The following is a 15,197-nucleotide window of genomic DNA, read 5'->3' as shown; positions in this document are numbered from 1 at the left end:
TGAGTGTCGCATCCCAGGGGGCACCTGGGGGTCCCACATCCCGGTGACACCGGCCGGAGGGGGATGGGATGGAGGTGGGGATCGGTTGGGTGAAGGGATGGGGGTGTCTAGGGAGGGAATTCGGGGGGGTTGCCATTCCAGCCGCGGGGTGCAAGGGACGGGACTGGCCCGATGCCCAGTGCCGGTGACGGGTGCCAGTGTCCCGTACTCGGAGCCCGGATCTCGGTACCGATGTCGGTGCATTGAACCCCCTGCCAGTACCAGGGCCAGTGCCCGGGGCCGGTGTTCGTGCCAGTGTCTGGATCCCCGTGCTGGTGCCGGTGTCTGGATCCCTGTGTCAGTGCCCCGTGCCCCGTTCCGGTGCCAATGTCCGGATCCCGGCACTGGTGCCAATGCCGCTGTCCAGATCCCGGTGTCGGTGCCCCGTGTCAGTGCCCGGTGCCGGTTCCCGGATCCCGGTGTGGGTGCCAATGCCGGTGCCAGTGTCCGGATGCCGGTGCCGGATCTCGGATGCCGGTGCCGGTGTCCGCCGGCGGTGGCCGTTAGGTGGCGGGCGCGGGGTGTCCGGCCGCCGGCAGGACGGGAAAACCGGGCAGTTTGCAGGAAAACGTGCTGCCGGGACCCGGCGGTGCCCTCCCGGCCAGGGGTGTCCTGGGGACACGCAGTGCCCGGCCCGGCCCGAGTTGGTGATGCCCACGCGGCCCCCGGTGCCCCCCGAACCTGGGGCTGGAGAGTCTGGGCTCCGTCAGCTCTGAGCCCAAACCCCGGCCCTGAGTGTCCCCACGGGCCACCCCGACCCCTTTCTCATGGGGTATCTCTGCACGGGTGTTGGGGGACAGCTGGGGCGGCACTGGGTTAAACTGGGGGATGAATCATGGAATCATGGAATGGTTTGAGTTGGAAGGGACCTTAAAGCTCACCTCGTTCCACCTCCTGCCATGGGCAGGGACACCTTCCACTAGCCCACATTGCTTCAAGCCTCATCCAACCTGGCCTTGGACACTTCCAGGGATGGGGCAGCCACAGCTTCTCTGGGCCTCACCATCCTCACAGGGGAGAATTTCTTCCCAATATCCCATCTAACCCTGCCCTCTGGCAGTGGGAAGCCATTCCCCCTTGTCCTGTCTCTCCACCCCTTGTCCCAAGTCCCTCTCCAACTCTCCTGGAGCCCCTTTAGGCCCTGCAAGGGGCTCTCAGGTCTCCCTGGAGCCTCCTCTTCAGGTGAACACCCCCAGGTCTCCCAGCCTGACTCTAGAGCAGAGGGGTTTCAGCCCTCCAAACATCTCTGTGGCCTCCTCTGGACCTGCTCCAACAGCTCCATATCCTTCTGATATTGGGGACCCCAGAGCTGAAGGCAGCTCTGCAGGTGGGTTCTCACAAGGGCAGAGTAGAAGGGGAGATTTCCCTCCTTCAACCTGCTGTGTGGATGAAGGACAAGGAATGCAAAACATCCCTCTCACCGCAGGTCCAACACTGCGACTTCCCTGCAGTGCCAGGAGCTGAGATGCTGCTCATCCCGGTGCCTGCCTCCTCATGAGCCCCAGGCTGCTGCCAAGGGAGGGAGAGCACGGAAATGCCCTGTCTGCACCCCCTTCCCGTGGGGCTCCCCGTCATCCCCCCATTCCCAACGTTCCTTCCCCTGCTGCGGAAACTGGCAGCAAATTATCAGCAAATCCACCCAGTTCCTCCCGGGCTGTGAGAGGTGTGAAGGCCCAAACCTGGCCGCCCTCTTAAAGAAGTGTGAGCTCAATCCACGCTCAGGACAGTCCCTCTGGAGCCCGGCTGTCTGGCTTGTCTCAGCTCCCACTTTATTTTAGGGAAAGTGCTGATGGCTGTGGCCGCAGGAAATCTGGGAGGTGGGAATTAGGGAACGTTTTGCCCTCCACACCCCGCGCTGGGACGTGCCAGGGGATGGTGTTGGGGGGGGCTGTGGATGAGCTGCTGGCCCCCCGGTGGGTTTTGCATGGACTTGTGTGGGATTGGGAGTGGATTTTCTATTCACCTGCATCCTTGCAAAAGGCTGCAGGCTGGGGACATGGAGCACCCCAGGATGTGGAGAGGGGATGAGCATCGTCCGGGGCAGCACAGCCGGGCTGGCCCGTCTGTCCGTCCGTCCGTCCCCCGGCTGGCGTTGCCGGGTGATGTAATGCTTGAGTGAAAACACACGCGGTCGTTAAACACGAGCTCTCTGCTCCAGAGGAGCGGCGCGGGAGCTGATGGATGCAGGGACCAGCAGCTTTGCAGCGGTTCCAGCAGCCTCAGGGCTGTGATGTGACCCGCGGGACACAGACCCCCGGACGGGGCTGGCCGGGAGTCCGGGTGATGCATCCTCGGTGCGTCTGTCTGTAAAACATGCCCAGAGCGGGGCTGGGAAAGCGGCCTCGCTGGGAAGCAGAACTGGGAAGCAGAACTGGGGCAGCTGGCCGGCTCCGAGCAGCTCCCATCCCTTGCCAGTGAAAGGGCTCTGACTTTTGAATGCGTGATTTGTACCTAGAAAGAATAGATGTGAGGCAAGATCTCCCCGCCCCTGGCACTCGCGCCGGGAGCGGGATCCAAACCCTTTGTGATTTGGCCGGGGCAGAGCCGAGCGCTCCGCGAGCCGCCCCCGGGGACGGGCTGGGAGTGTCCCCCCAAGCGCGCAGGGAGTCTCCCCCCAAGTGTGCAAAGAGCCGAGGAGAAGCTGCTGGGGAAGGCACAGATGCGGGTACTGTCTGGTGGGAAGGGGGCAAGGCAGGAAATTCTTCCCGCAATGGGGAAAAGAAGGGAATTGCTGCATAGTGCAGTGTCTGGGTGAGAAAACCCAGCACGAGAGCACCTGGGGCCACATCCGGGACCCGCCGGGAGTTGCCGGGAGCTGGGGAGCTCTGGGAAGGACGGATGCTTCCTGCATCCAGTCCCCTCGCGGTGGCAGGTGCAGGTCACACACGGACCCCCGAACGCTGACATAGCTGCTGGGGGAGATGCCAAAGAGCCTTACGCTGCTGTCACACACTCCGAGCTGTCCCGGGGGTAACACCAACGTGCAAAACACAGAAGTAAACACCCCTTTGCCATAGCTACGAGGAGCCCCACACCTGCCTGGCCCCCCAGACCCCAATCCTGCTCCATGAGCTGTTGACGGCGTTGCCGTAGTAACGGGGTGTGACGGGGCTTTATGGATGCACTCAAAGGAAAGGTATGTGTGAGGGGCAGGCCACGGAAACAGCGTGGCCTCCTCAAGGTCCCAGGGCAGCTGAGGCTGGTACAAGGGTTCAGAACAGCCAGACTCACCAGCATCGTGTGGGGCTACATGGTTTTCGTCCATCCTGTCTCTCTGCTGAACGAGTGTTTGGCCATGGTGCTCGTTCCAGGAAGGTGGGGCAGGTTCCATCTTTCACCAAGGGACAGGGAAGCTGCCTCTTCCCATGCTGAGCATCCTTATGAGCTTTTCTGCCTTGTTAATTGTTGACCAACAGGTTGTCAGCCCTCTGGATGGTGCAAAAAAGAAAGCTCCAAACTGTCTGAAATGGACACCTCTGTCAGTCAGGCCAGAGAAATGCCTCCCAGGGCAGGGGCAGGAGGGGGAGGTGGGTTGTGAGGCATGGACAGGGCTCTGTGGTACCCAGGAATCAAGGCAAGTCTCTGCTCGGCCTTTTTTTCAGCAAGTGGAACTTTCTGGCTCGCCGAGTGCCACACTCAGAGCTATTGTCACCGGCCCACAGTTGTCCCCATGGCTCTGCAGGGCCAGCTCTGACATTTGCAGCCAGGTCTGAGCTGTGGGCAGCAGGCAGGGCACCAGCCAACACCCCAGCACATGGCTCCAGCTGCAGCTCTTGTGTTTTCTGGCCAGAAACCTGGATAAGCCCTGCCCATGGACTGGTGCATGGCAGGGTCTCTGGAGCAGGGGAACATCAGCCCCTGCTCCCATCAACCATCCAAGAGTCATGGAGTTGGGCTGGAGACTGGGCTGGATGGGCAACTGTTAAAGCATTGAGGATCACTGGGTACTCCAAATGTGGTCTGGGGGTGGGGTCCCCATCTCCCTCTCCCCTGTGCATCCCGTGGCATCCCCCAGCACGTTCCCTGGGGAGAACACTCAACCCCATCTGTGCAGCCCATGCCACAGCCCCACAGGACACCCATATGGCACATGCCTGGGGCAGCTGAGGGAGCCATCCTGTCCTCGGGATGAGGCTGGAAGCCACCATGGACATGTGTCTCAGCATCATGGGATCCTAGACTAGAATCATAGAATCATAGAATGACCTGGGTAGGAAGGGACCTTAAAGACCATCTCGTTCCACCCCTGCCATGGGCAGGGACACCTTCCACTATCCCAGGTTGCTCCAAACCCTGTCCAACCTGGCCTTGAGCAGTCCCAGGGGTGGGATTGTCTCAGCTGTCCCCAGGTACACTTGGTGCTGGAGACATGAGAGGTGTTACCAGCACTGCAGGGACTGTCTGGGGACGGTGGGACCTCTCCCTGCCAGGTCCCACTGTACATCTGCCCGTTGGGTTTGATGAACTAACAAGGCTCGTGTGACCCCAGTCATACCCTGCCCAACCTTAACTTCCCATTAGCTCCTCTTTCCCTGGCAGTCCCTGCCTGGGGTTTTTATGGGAAGAGGTTTTGCCAACACGAGGATGCTGCTTGGTGGGACCAGAGCTGGAGCTGCAGCCAAGTGTGACAGCAGGCTGCTCTTCCTTGGCATGGCCAACAGAAACAGCATCGTTCTCCCACAGCCAAGATCCTTTGGGAATGTTTTCCATTGAAATCTCCTCGGGAGAGAAGGGGAGACACGATCCCCAGCCCCTTCTGTAGACCGCTCACCCCGGTTTCTCTTTTCAGCTGTGTGTGAACAACCAGGGCCAGATCCACGACTCCTCCTTGGTAACTGCTCTGTAACACTGGGCCACCCATTCCTTTCCTGTCCCTCCATGGTGCTCTCCTTTTCCATCTTTTCCCCAGTTCTTGTGCCTGGTTCCCCCACCCTTTGGCCCCCAAATCACTGCTGAACTGATGACCCCCTTGCTGGAGGTCACAGCGCTCGTTCCAGCTCTCCTTGCCTTGGTCACAGCCATGTGCCTCCCGCACAGGCTTTGCCTCTCCCTCATCCTCTCCCCTTCCCTGGTGGATAATCAGCTCTCCTAGTTCTGGGAAGACCCCTGGATGTGCAGCACAAGTGAGGCTGGGATTGTACTGTGAGTGGTGCAGCCCTGGGACAGCAGTGACGGGATCTCCATCCTTGGACATGTTCAAAACGTGCCTGGACAAGGCCCTGAGCAGTTGGACCCAGCTTTGGAGTGCTTGCTCAGGGGCTGGGATGGAGACCTCCAGGCTTCCCTTCCAACCTAAATCCTTCTATGATTTATATTGAATTCTCTTCGGTATTTTGCAGTTCTGGGAAGCCTTCAGTGATGTATCGTTGAACTGCTCTAATCCAGTGCTGGCCAAGGAGGGATTTAGTGGTCCTGGCTCCACACATCTCATTCACATTGTCCTTCCCAAGGACAGCTGAACATCTGCTGCCCATAGGTAACTCCAGGCCGCCGCACGGCCCCGCTCCCAGCTTGGGTGTGAAACCTCTGCCTGCCTCCATCCCCGCCGACCTGTGCCTGGAGCTTTCAAGTGGCTGTTTTCATCCTTCTCGGGGCCGTCTGTGAGCATTCCAAGGGTTGATTAAAAGGTACCATCACTGCAAAACATGCTGTGCCTGAGTGGATGGAGCTTTCAGCAGCCGAAGCACAGTGTTTACTGGAAGGCGCCGCGGTCGTCCTCGGTCAGGACTGATTCCCTGCCAGATGTCAGCTCTGACCCCCAGCAGCTTCAAAATTGGAGGATTGTTTTGTATTCTTGAAAGAAGGGGGGGGGGGGGGAAGGAAAAAGGGGGTATGTTTATTATGAAGATATTGCTTTTCGCTGCCTGTGTGCTCCGCCACGGCCAAAGCGTGTTCAAAGGGACTCTCAAATCGCCTTTGTGCGGAGAGCGAGGCTGGAAAACATCAACCCAGGAGGGGAAAGCTGAAGCAAGTCGTGGGCAACTGAGCACAGAGATGTAACTGGTAACACTCAGCCAGAACATGAACTTTAGACACTGCCTGTGCTCCAGTTTGTGTCTGTAGCACAGAGGGGCCCTGAGGAAAAGGCGGTGGAGCTCTATTATCTCGCAGCCAGATCCTTGTGGTGTTGAGGGGAAACATATAGCAGGCAGGGCTGGGCTGCCTCCCTCCCCTCCCAGTGCACCCTGCAAATGCCAGTCGATGGCTCCCAGAGCCCTGATAACTCTGAGCATGACTCACAGCCCAAAAATCAAGAGCAGAGCTTCAAATTAAGAATTATTAAAGGGAAAAAAAAAAAAAAAAGCACATACTGGGTATGGTTCGTGTTCTGCTTTTTATGCCTCCAGCTTTTCTGTGCATCCAGGAGGGCTTAGAGTTTTCCTTTCAGCAGAGTGAAATCTGAGTCTCCCCCAGGCACAGGGCTCTGGGAGATGGGGATTAAAAAACCTGCAAGGCGAGTGATGCATTTGCTGCTGGCAACAAGGCTGTGGATCCACGGAGGAGGCTCTTTCCCCAAAAAGTCTCCTTGCAGGGAACTGTAACTCCCCACAGAGGCTGGAGGTCACTGGCCTGTCCTGCCTGGAGGTGACCCAAAGGCTGGAAGGGTTTGACTCTGCCATGGCCTCAAGATAAATTCCCTGTGCCAAAACACTTGTCAGGGTGGGGATTTGGTTCATCAGCCATCTCCAGCCTCCTTGTCTGACTCCCAAAGAGGCACCACATATGTGACGAAAAGCCCCACAACCCTGACATCTGGTATTTTGTGATGTCCTTGCTGGGAAGTGACAGAAATCCTGCAAAAAAACCTAAAAATGTGCTTTCCAGCAGGGCTGCAGCTGGGTATGTACGTGCAGGAGGGTGGCTGGTCCCTGTGCCACCCTCCCCAGGCTGCCCAGGGACTTTTGCTTCCCCCGTGGAGGGTTTTCCTATTATTTTCCCCTTGGGAAAGCACCCGGTGCTGGTCAGGGGGTTGTCCACAGCTGGTCTGGCTCTGTCCAGGCAACTGGAAATGTGACTGTGGGGTTTAATGGCTCTAATGAAATAACGTGGTCAGGAACCTGGGGAAGTGGTGGAGGAGGTTGTGGGGCTGTGGGGCAGCCAGGTTAGGGGTGTTTCCACAGTAATGTGGGTGTAGGGACAGGAGGAGAGGGCAGAGGGGACCAGGGTGTGGGCTGAGAAGGTGGCTGGGCCAAGGCAAGGAGAGCTGGGACAGGGCTTGAGTCAAGTGGTGTGACCTGCAGCAAGAGGGTCATCGATACAGGAGAGATTTAGGGGGCCAGGGGTGGGGGAACCAGTGTCAGATTTGAGGGAAAGCTGGAAAAGGAGAGCACTGTGGAGGGTCAGGAGAGGGATGGGTTGTCTGGCATTGCAGAGAAATTACCAAGGAGGAGATACAGATCTGATCCAAGATGGGAGAGTGAAGAGGAGAGGTTGAACAACATGTGGGATGGAAGGGACCAGCTCCCAGAGCTGGGAACTGAGGGAACAAGGAGAGCTGAGACCTTGTGCCAGAGGCAGCAGAGGGCTGAGGGTCTGAGCAGGGGCTGATGATGCCAAGCAGAGGGGATGGTGGGAAGGGGGCCCAAAAGTTCCTGCAAGGGCTGAGTTGGGGTTAAAGACGTCAGAGACAGCAGCTGTGACAGAGCAAAGGAGGGAAGGAGGTCCCTGGTTTCATCCCAGCACCAGCCAGGGCTTGCTCACACCTCCTGGGGATCCTCCACAGCTACATCCCTGCAGGACTCATCCAATGCCTTCCCAGCCATCTCTGGGCCACCCTTCTTGAGCTGATGCTGTTCTTAAATCTTTCTCCCTGAGCAGCAGCAGCTGCAACCAAATCCTCCCTCAGAGAGGTTCTGCCCAGGGCCACTGGCCAGCGATGGTCCTGCTCTTCTCCAGCAGTGCCTGGGCTGGAAACATCCCTCCTGACACATCCCCAGCCTGTGTTTCCCTGTGAGGGATGGGGTGGGAAGGGGAAGCCAAGCCAGTTCACCACCAGCCTGCAAACCCTCACACCTCCAGCCCCTCACCGATGCCTGGTACAGCCGGGAGGGATCACGTTGAGGAGTTGCCCCTCTATCCCTCCCAGGGGTGTGTCAGGGCTAATCCAGAGCCTCTTCCTGCTGCTTTCTCCTGGAGATGGAGGGGACAAACACTGGCAGACCCCTGGTTTGGGGTGACAGACAGCCCTTGGGCAGCACTCATTGCCCTTTTGGGGCTGTTTGACCGATTTGCTTCTCTGCCTCCACCGAGCCCTGCTCTGGGTCTCAACTTCCCGGGGGAAGCCGTGACTTGGTCCGTCTGTCGGGGTTTGGCTCCCCTCCCGAAGGGCCCTGGGAGCCGCTGCCCAGTCCTGGCAGGTCTGAACGTCCTCGGGTTCCCCTCAGGGCTGTCTGGGCCGGGGAGCAGGCCCCGAAAGGCAGCCCCCCGGGGGGGCTCAGCCGCTCAGCACAGTCTGGCACGAGCTCCAGCACAAGCGAGGCCCTGGCCCTCCACCAACACACGCTGTTTCCTCCCGGCAGGCTGGCCAAGAGGAGTCAGATGAGGACAGGAGAGGAGCTGGGAGTGCAGGCAGAGCAGAGGAATCGGGGGGTGACGGGGAGCACCGGGCTGTGTTGGGTGGCTGGATGGTGCCACGGATGAGCCTCGCCCAAGGGGAGTGGGAATTGCTGCCGGCGGGTCCTGCTGCCGGTCGCTCTTCGGCTCCTCCTCCGGCTTTTGGGGTGTCTTTGGTTGTGTCCTTCACCAGGGTCCATCAGCAGCGTCTGGAATTTGGGGGCTTTGCCTTGGGTCAGAACTCCCTCACTGTCAGCAAGCAGTCCATTGCCTCCAAGTTCTCCCTCTGCTCAGAGGCACAACCGTCACTAAATTTTCCTCCCAGCTTTCAAGTTTCACCTCTCACTTCAAGCTTCATGCCTTAAGTCCTTTATTCCCACTGAGATAACACTTGAGGCTTCACTGTCCTCCTTTCCTTTATTCCCAGGAGCATGGGCTGAACAGAGACAATTCCTCCTGCCACGTGCTCCTGCAAGCCAGTATTTTGAAGCTCTGGCTCCTCATGACTGGAGTGCCCTGGCATCAACCATGTGCCAAAAACAAGGGCCCATTTGCCTCAGGCATGAAGGTTTTGAAGCTTCCAGGTTCACTTCTGTGCTGCCACCCAGATCCCTGTGCCCACAGTGATGCTTTGGCTTAACTGGGCCGGTTAAGACGTCATTTGTAACTAGCACATGGATAATGTTTCAATTTAATTAATGATTCTTTGACTGCAGAAAGTTGCCTCGGGCCAGGTGAGCTGCTGGCTGAAGAGGCTGCAGACAAAAAGAGCACTGATGAAACATTTCACCATTTCAAAGGAAAATCAAGGGGGATTTTTTCATCCCAGCATGGAACTGGGTTATATTTCACGGCTGGATAAATAAAGCAAACCCAGACATCGCGTTTCAGGCTGAAACAGGCTTTTTGCCTTGAATCCAAATTATTAGGAATTTAGTTTTGTTTTCAGGGATAGAAATCACAGAAATAACATATTTAGGTAAAACTGATGATCGTTAGGCTTTTAGCTCCATTGGAAATGCTTAAGGAGGGTGTTTCCCAGTCCCAGAGTGCCGAGGCTGAGGAATCCCAGCCCAATCCAGTGGAAGGATGGTGAGTTGTGTGGTGGGTTCAGGACGGTCCCCACTAGCACCATGTGTGCAGATGGATGACAGCAGAGGCTGTAGGGCCAAAATCACCCCACTGCTGTCATGGGGATGCAAAGAGCATCCAAACACACAAACAAAGAGCAAAACGAGACTTCAGAAGAAGAAGCAGCCACACTCCCAGGGGGCTGCTGAGTGAGAACATCCTCTGGATCTACATCATTTTCACCAGGCAGAGGTTTTCAGGTGGCACGTTTGAGGGTGTTTTCCTGGGGAATGGCTGGCCAAGCCCCTCTGGAGCTGGGGTGCCGGGAGCAGGCAGTGCCCGCGGGAGAGGGAATCTCCCCCCGAGCTGCGCGGGGGCTGCTTGGCAGAGGGATGGGGCTGCTCTGCCGGCTCTGCCATCCCCGCTGGAGCTGCTTTTCCTCGCAGCACTTCACAACTCAGCACTCTTGAGTTAATTAGAGAACCATATGCCCCCTTCTCGCACATCATAAAAGCGTGTGTTTAAAGCCGGGTGATAAAAGGGAGCATTAGTCGGGGTCACTGCAGGGCTCTGAGCTCAGCTCAGCCCCGCTGCCTCACTCCCTGGCCCGCTCTCAGACCAGGTGGAAACGATGTTTGAGTCCATCTGAACTTGCTCTCCTGCCAACTTGCTTGAGAGACTACCAAGTATTTTACAGCTCTCTCCCAGGCACGGTTTGTTCTCTAACAGTCTCCCACAGCCTGCGTGTCCCTGCTTAACTCTCCTGGCTCCTTCCCGCTCTGGGTGCTGGGTTTCCATCTCCCAGAGGAAACTGGCAACCTTGGTTGGCATTGTCAGTAGGTCTGTCCCTGTTTTGGGTCTTTATATGCCTTCAGGCTCTTCTAGGTGGCCGTGGACACTCCAGCCCCCTTTGCCTTCCCTGGGACACACAGGGCGCAGGGCATGTCCCCGAGCCCTGGCTTTGGGCAGGGGGACATGGGGCAGTGAGCACACTGATACAGCTGGTCCAGCTGTGCTCGTGCCCCTCACTGTACATACCCAGAGATCTCCTCTTTCCTCCCCTCTGCCTGGAGGACACGTTTCCCTCCCATCCTCGTGTGCAAGGCAGAATAACACGCCAGATGTTTCATGTTAAAAACTCCCTTTTCCTCCTTTCCGCTTTCTTGAAAGAGTCTCAGACAGGGAGGTGAGGACCCTGTCTGCTCTGGTGAGGACCACCTAATCTGATCAGGTCCCTTCTGGCACGAGGCGTAGCCAGGCTGCCATCAGCCCAAAATTTGAATAGGAGATGAAGTGCAGCCCTGGGCAGGGAGCCGTGGGGGCTGTGCGCTTCTGACGAGCAGGAGAGCTGTGGAACTGAGGAAAGAGAGCCTGCAGCATCCTGCAAACCCACGGGGCTGCCCACAGGACCCCAGAGTTGTGGAGAATCATCAGTGTTGTGACATCGTGTGGCCTGAGGAGGTCACTGGGAATGGGGACCTGGCAGCCATCTGCACAGGGATCTGAACTGGGAAAAATCCTTCCAGCCTTGTGTCTGCTGCTCCCCAAGGAAATGTGTGTGACAGCACAGCTGAACAGCAGGGCCACCTTGGTGAGGGTCCACCACAGGCCACACAGCTCCTGTGTCCTCTGAGCAAGTATGTAAGGATGGAGAGATAGGAACAACTTGCTGGTCTGTGCACCAGGAACCTGGGCTTGGAGGATGGAGAGAGTGCTGAGAAAAGCATGTTCAGGAGCTGAAGAGAGGGAAAGACACCAAATCACAGAGTGGTTGAGGATGGCCAGGACTCTGTAGGTCATCTCCAAACCCCTGCTCAAGCAGGGACACCAGGAGCATTGGATTGTGTCCATGGCTCGGAACACATCCAGGGCCCATTGCCAAGAAGGGCAATGGAGAGGAGCTGTAGCCTGGGACGCTTCAGGAAGCCCAGGACACCATCCTCTGGTGGAGTTAAACCTCCTTGCCCTGTGTGGGGCTCCCAGCAGTTCTGTCTCCTACAAGCCTGTGGCACTATGACTTCCCTTTCCTGTAGCATCAGGAGCAGGAGCAGTGTCTGGAAGAACATCCCCAGCACCAATACGCTGGGGAAGGCTCTGGATGGGGGGACCTCAGCCCTTGTTCTCCTCCAGGAATAATGTCAGGGACAGCACCAGTCCTGTTGGGAAGATGGGCAGAGGGATGAGGAACCAAGCAGACCTCACATGGTCCTGGTGTCCTTGCAACCTTTTTTGACACAGATTTCTGACTCTCCAGTGGTATCCCGAGCCCCAGCACGGCCAAGGAGCCTTGGGGAGAACTGTACACTCTGTCCCTGTCCAGCCTGGCACCTGGCATGGTCCTTGGCTCTGGGACAGCCCTGGCTTGCTGTGGCTGCCCAGCATCCCTGGGACCTGGCTGCAGACAAGGATGCTGAGCTGTGAGCAGTGAGCCCTGTGTTATTTTTGCTATGCTCGCAGCCTTGCCCTCACGTTCCTGTTTCCTTGTGTTATGTTTAGACAACTTTGCAGAACACGCTTGCTCCTGCTCCAAAACCAGCTCTTTTTATGTGTGACTCTGCAGCCTGACAAGAGAGGGGCTGGTGAAAGCCAAGGCCAGGCCCTGTGGTCTGTGTGTGCCTGGGCCAGGTGGACGGCACGAGCAATGTTGGTGTTGGCCACCTCTGGACTCAGCAGGGTTGGCTCGATCCTCTCTCGGTGGATTTGGGTGAATAATCCATGTCTCACACATGACATTGCCAGGGCTTGGGGCATCCTGTCCTGATCTGTGGGATGGAGCTCTGCAGGAGAACAGGGGAACCGTGGCCACCCCACATCCCTTGCTCTTGGTGCACCCTTGGAAGAGCTCAGCACAGAGCTCAGGGGCACATCTCTCCCGAGCACGGGAGCTCTGCTGAGCTCATGTCTGTGCCTTGGACATCACTACAGCTTCACAGTCACGTGTCCAGCTCTCCTGTCTTCCTGAGGCCTGGGAAAGTGGGGTCACCTTTCAGGGAGACAAGTGTTAAGTGTTCCCCTTTCCCCTCCCCCCGGCTCTGGCAGCCGAGTGCTCATCTCCACGGTGCCTAAGTGGGGGGATTATTAAGTGAGTATGAACATCCTGGAGTGTAATACACACGCAAATGCAAAGTTAAATTGAAACCAGAAAATCACTTCAGCAGCACGATTTATAGCCATTAACCCTTGGGTGACACCAGCTGGACTTTCCCTGCAGCACCAGGAGAAAACGGCCCACCTGAAACTCCCCGCACCTCCTGGGGAGAAGGAGCTCCAGAAGACAGCTCTGGACAAGCTGGTGTCTGTGGTGCATCCCCACCTGCCAAGCCCCAGGTCTGAACCCTGGTCTGTGCCAGGAGAAGGTCAGGCTACCGGTGTGCACAGCTTGAGGTCACCAACATCCCAAAGGGGAAAGGCATCTCCCAATCCAGGAACATTCCTGGCCCTGTGCACACCCTGGGATGGTCTGTCTGTGCACCCAGAAGGGCTCCCTGCTCACCTGCACCCTCTGGAGCCCCTTGGAGACCTCTATGGAGGAAATGGAAAGAAAGCACATGCCTCAAATAGAAGTCCTGACACACCTTGCTACAGATATTTTGGGGGGATCCACAGGGGATGCCCAGAGATTCCAATCCTCTCTCCAACCTGCCCGTGCCAAGTGCTGGAGCTCAGAGCAGGCACTTGGCTGTGTGTCCGACCCCGAGGGTGAAGAGTCTCCAAAGGGAGGGGGAGCAGGAGCAAGGGGAGAGGGACAAGGTAAGGAGAGGAGGTAGAGGGGTGCTGCACTGGGCTGTGGTGAGCAAGGGCAGAGCTCTTGGCTGTGCCCAAGGAGGGACAGTGGGACAACCACGCGTTTCCCGGGAGAAAGCAGAGCCACATCCACCTGTGCTCATCCACCTGCTGCCCCGGGCTGTGCCTGCCCGTTCCTTCTTCCCTCTCCCCTTTCCTCTCCTGCTCCTCTCCTGCTGTTCCCTGCCCTCTTCTCTTCAACCTCACACAATCACAGAATCACAGGATGTGCTGGGCTGGGAGGGACCCCCAAGGATCACGGAGTGCAACCCTCAGCCCTGCACAGGCCCAGCCCCAAGAGTCACCCCCTGTGCCCCAGAGGATCAGCCAAACCCTCCCTGAGCTCTGGCAGCCTTGGGGCTGTGCCCACTGCCCTGGGGAGCCTGGGCAGTGCCCAACCAGCCTCTGGGGGAAGAACCTTTTCCTAATATCTAACCGTGCTCCATCTCTCACCATGTGTCCTAATCCCGGCGCCCTGTCACCGGAGCCAAGCTGGGATCACTCCATGGGGCTTTCCCTCCCCATCACACCCTCCTGCTCTATGCAAACCCCTCTTTGAATCCCAAAAAGCCTTCTTGGGCTTGGAGATTTCTCCAAGACTCCCAGCTAGCCATGCTTTCCCTGCCACACTTGTGCCAGCAGCCCCACGGCTGCACGAGACGCTTGGCAGAGGCGGAGTGACCCCAGAGCTGGTGGGAGCGCGGCTCTCGGGGCAGCCTGTTCCAGGGAGCACAGGCAGCTGCCAGCGGGAGCCAAGGTGCACGAGGGGAAGGCTTAGGACATGGTTGGCAGGGCCGAGGCCACCCCTGCTCCAAGAACCACAGAAATATGTAAATGAGAAACTCGGCCCCCTTATTTATGAGACTCCACGATTCATTTTTCATTTGGGGAATGTGAGCGAACGAAAATATGAAATATTTCTCCGATGACACAGTTTCCACCCAAGAAAGCACATTCCTTGGAGGCGATGTGCATGTGCACCGGGGCCACATGGGACCAAGCCTGGACCCTGGTGCAAGCTCAACTTTGCAAGGGGTAGAGGCTGTGGGGCCAAGTCCCATGGTAGAGCAGTGGTGGGACAGCAGAGAGGGTCCTTTTGAACTGAAAAGCCCTCCTGGGCTGCTGGAAGGGACAGAGCTGAGGGCAAGGGTAAGAGCAAAGCAGGTCCAAGGAGAGAGGGGGAGATTGCACCTCCTGGTCCTTCTCCTTTACAACTAGGGCAAGGATTCAACTCCCTTCTGCACACTGAAAGCACAACTTCCTCGTGAGAGGAAGAGGAGGGACAGGCACTGAGCTCTGCTCTGGGGGGACCAGGGACAGCAGCCAGGGAATGGCTGGAGCTGTGTCAGGGCAGGCTCAGGTTGGATCTCAGCCAAAGGTTCTTCCCCCAGAGGCTGGTTGGGCACTGCCCAGGCTCCCCAGGGCAGTGGGCACAGCCCCAAGGCTGCCAGAGCTCAGGGAGGGTTTGGCTGATCCTCTGGGGCACAGGGGGTGACTCTTGGGGCTGGACCTGTGCAGGGCTGAGGGTTGGACTCTATGATCCTTGTGGGTCCCTCCCAGCTCAGCACATCCTGTGATTCTGTGATCCTGTGATCCTGTGATCTCCTCCTCCCAATATCTACTAAATGCTCAGTCCTGGCAGTGCCTGAATTTCCTGAGGTTGTCGAAGTGTCCCTGTTTATTGCCTTAACAGTTAAAATTCATTACTGGCTGGCTCCTTCAAGATGTCCTCTCCAGGTCAGTGTTTCCAC

The 15,197-nt window shown here is 57.6% G+C and overlaps 1 long non-coding RNA gene across 2 annotated transcripts; it reads left to right on the top strand.

The window, feature by feature from the left end:
* Positions 1–3,209: 3,209 nt before the first annotated feature.
* LOC113992192 lies at positions 3,210–5,685 on the top strand. 2 transcript variants are annotated; one of them, XR_005565134.1, is made up of 3 exons: positions 3,210–3,354; positions 3,456–3,566; positions 5,379–5,685. It is a non-coding gene; the product is annotated as an uncharacterized LOC113992192 (long non-coding RNA). The 2 variants fall into 2 exon arrangements; XR_003542161.2 differs by lacking the exon at positions 3,456–3,566.
* The last annotated feature ends 9,512 nt before the right edge of the window (positions 5,686–15,197 follow it).

This window comes from Pipra filicauda, unplaced genomic scaffold (assembly GCF_003945595.2).
Source record: "Pipra filicauda isolate LSUMZ 115617 unplaced genomic scaffold, ASM394559v2 scaffold428_size586839_pilon, whole genome shotgun sequence".
Classification (NCBI taxonomy): Eukaryota; Metazoa; Chordata; class Aves; order Passeriformes; family Pipridae; genus Pipra; species Pipra filicauda.
This window is presented reverse-complemented; position numbering and strand designations above follow the sequence as displayed.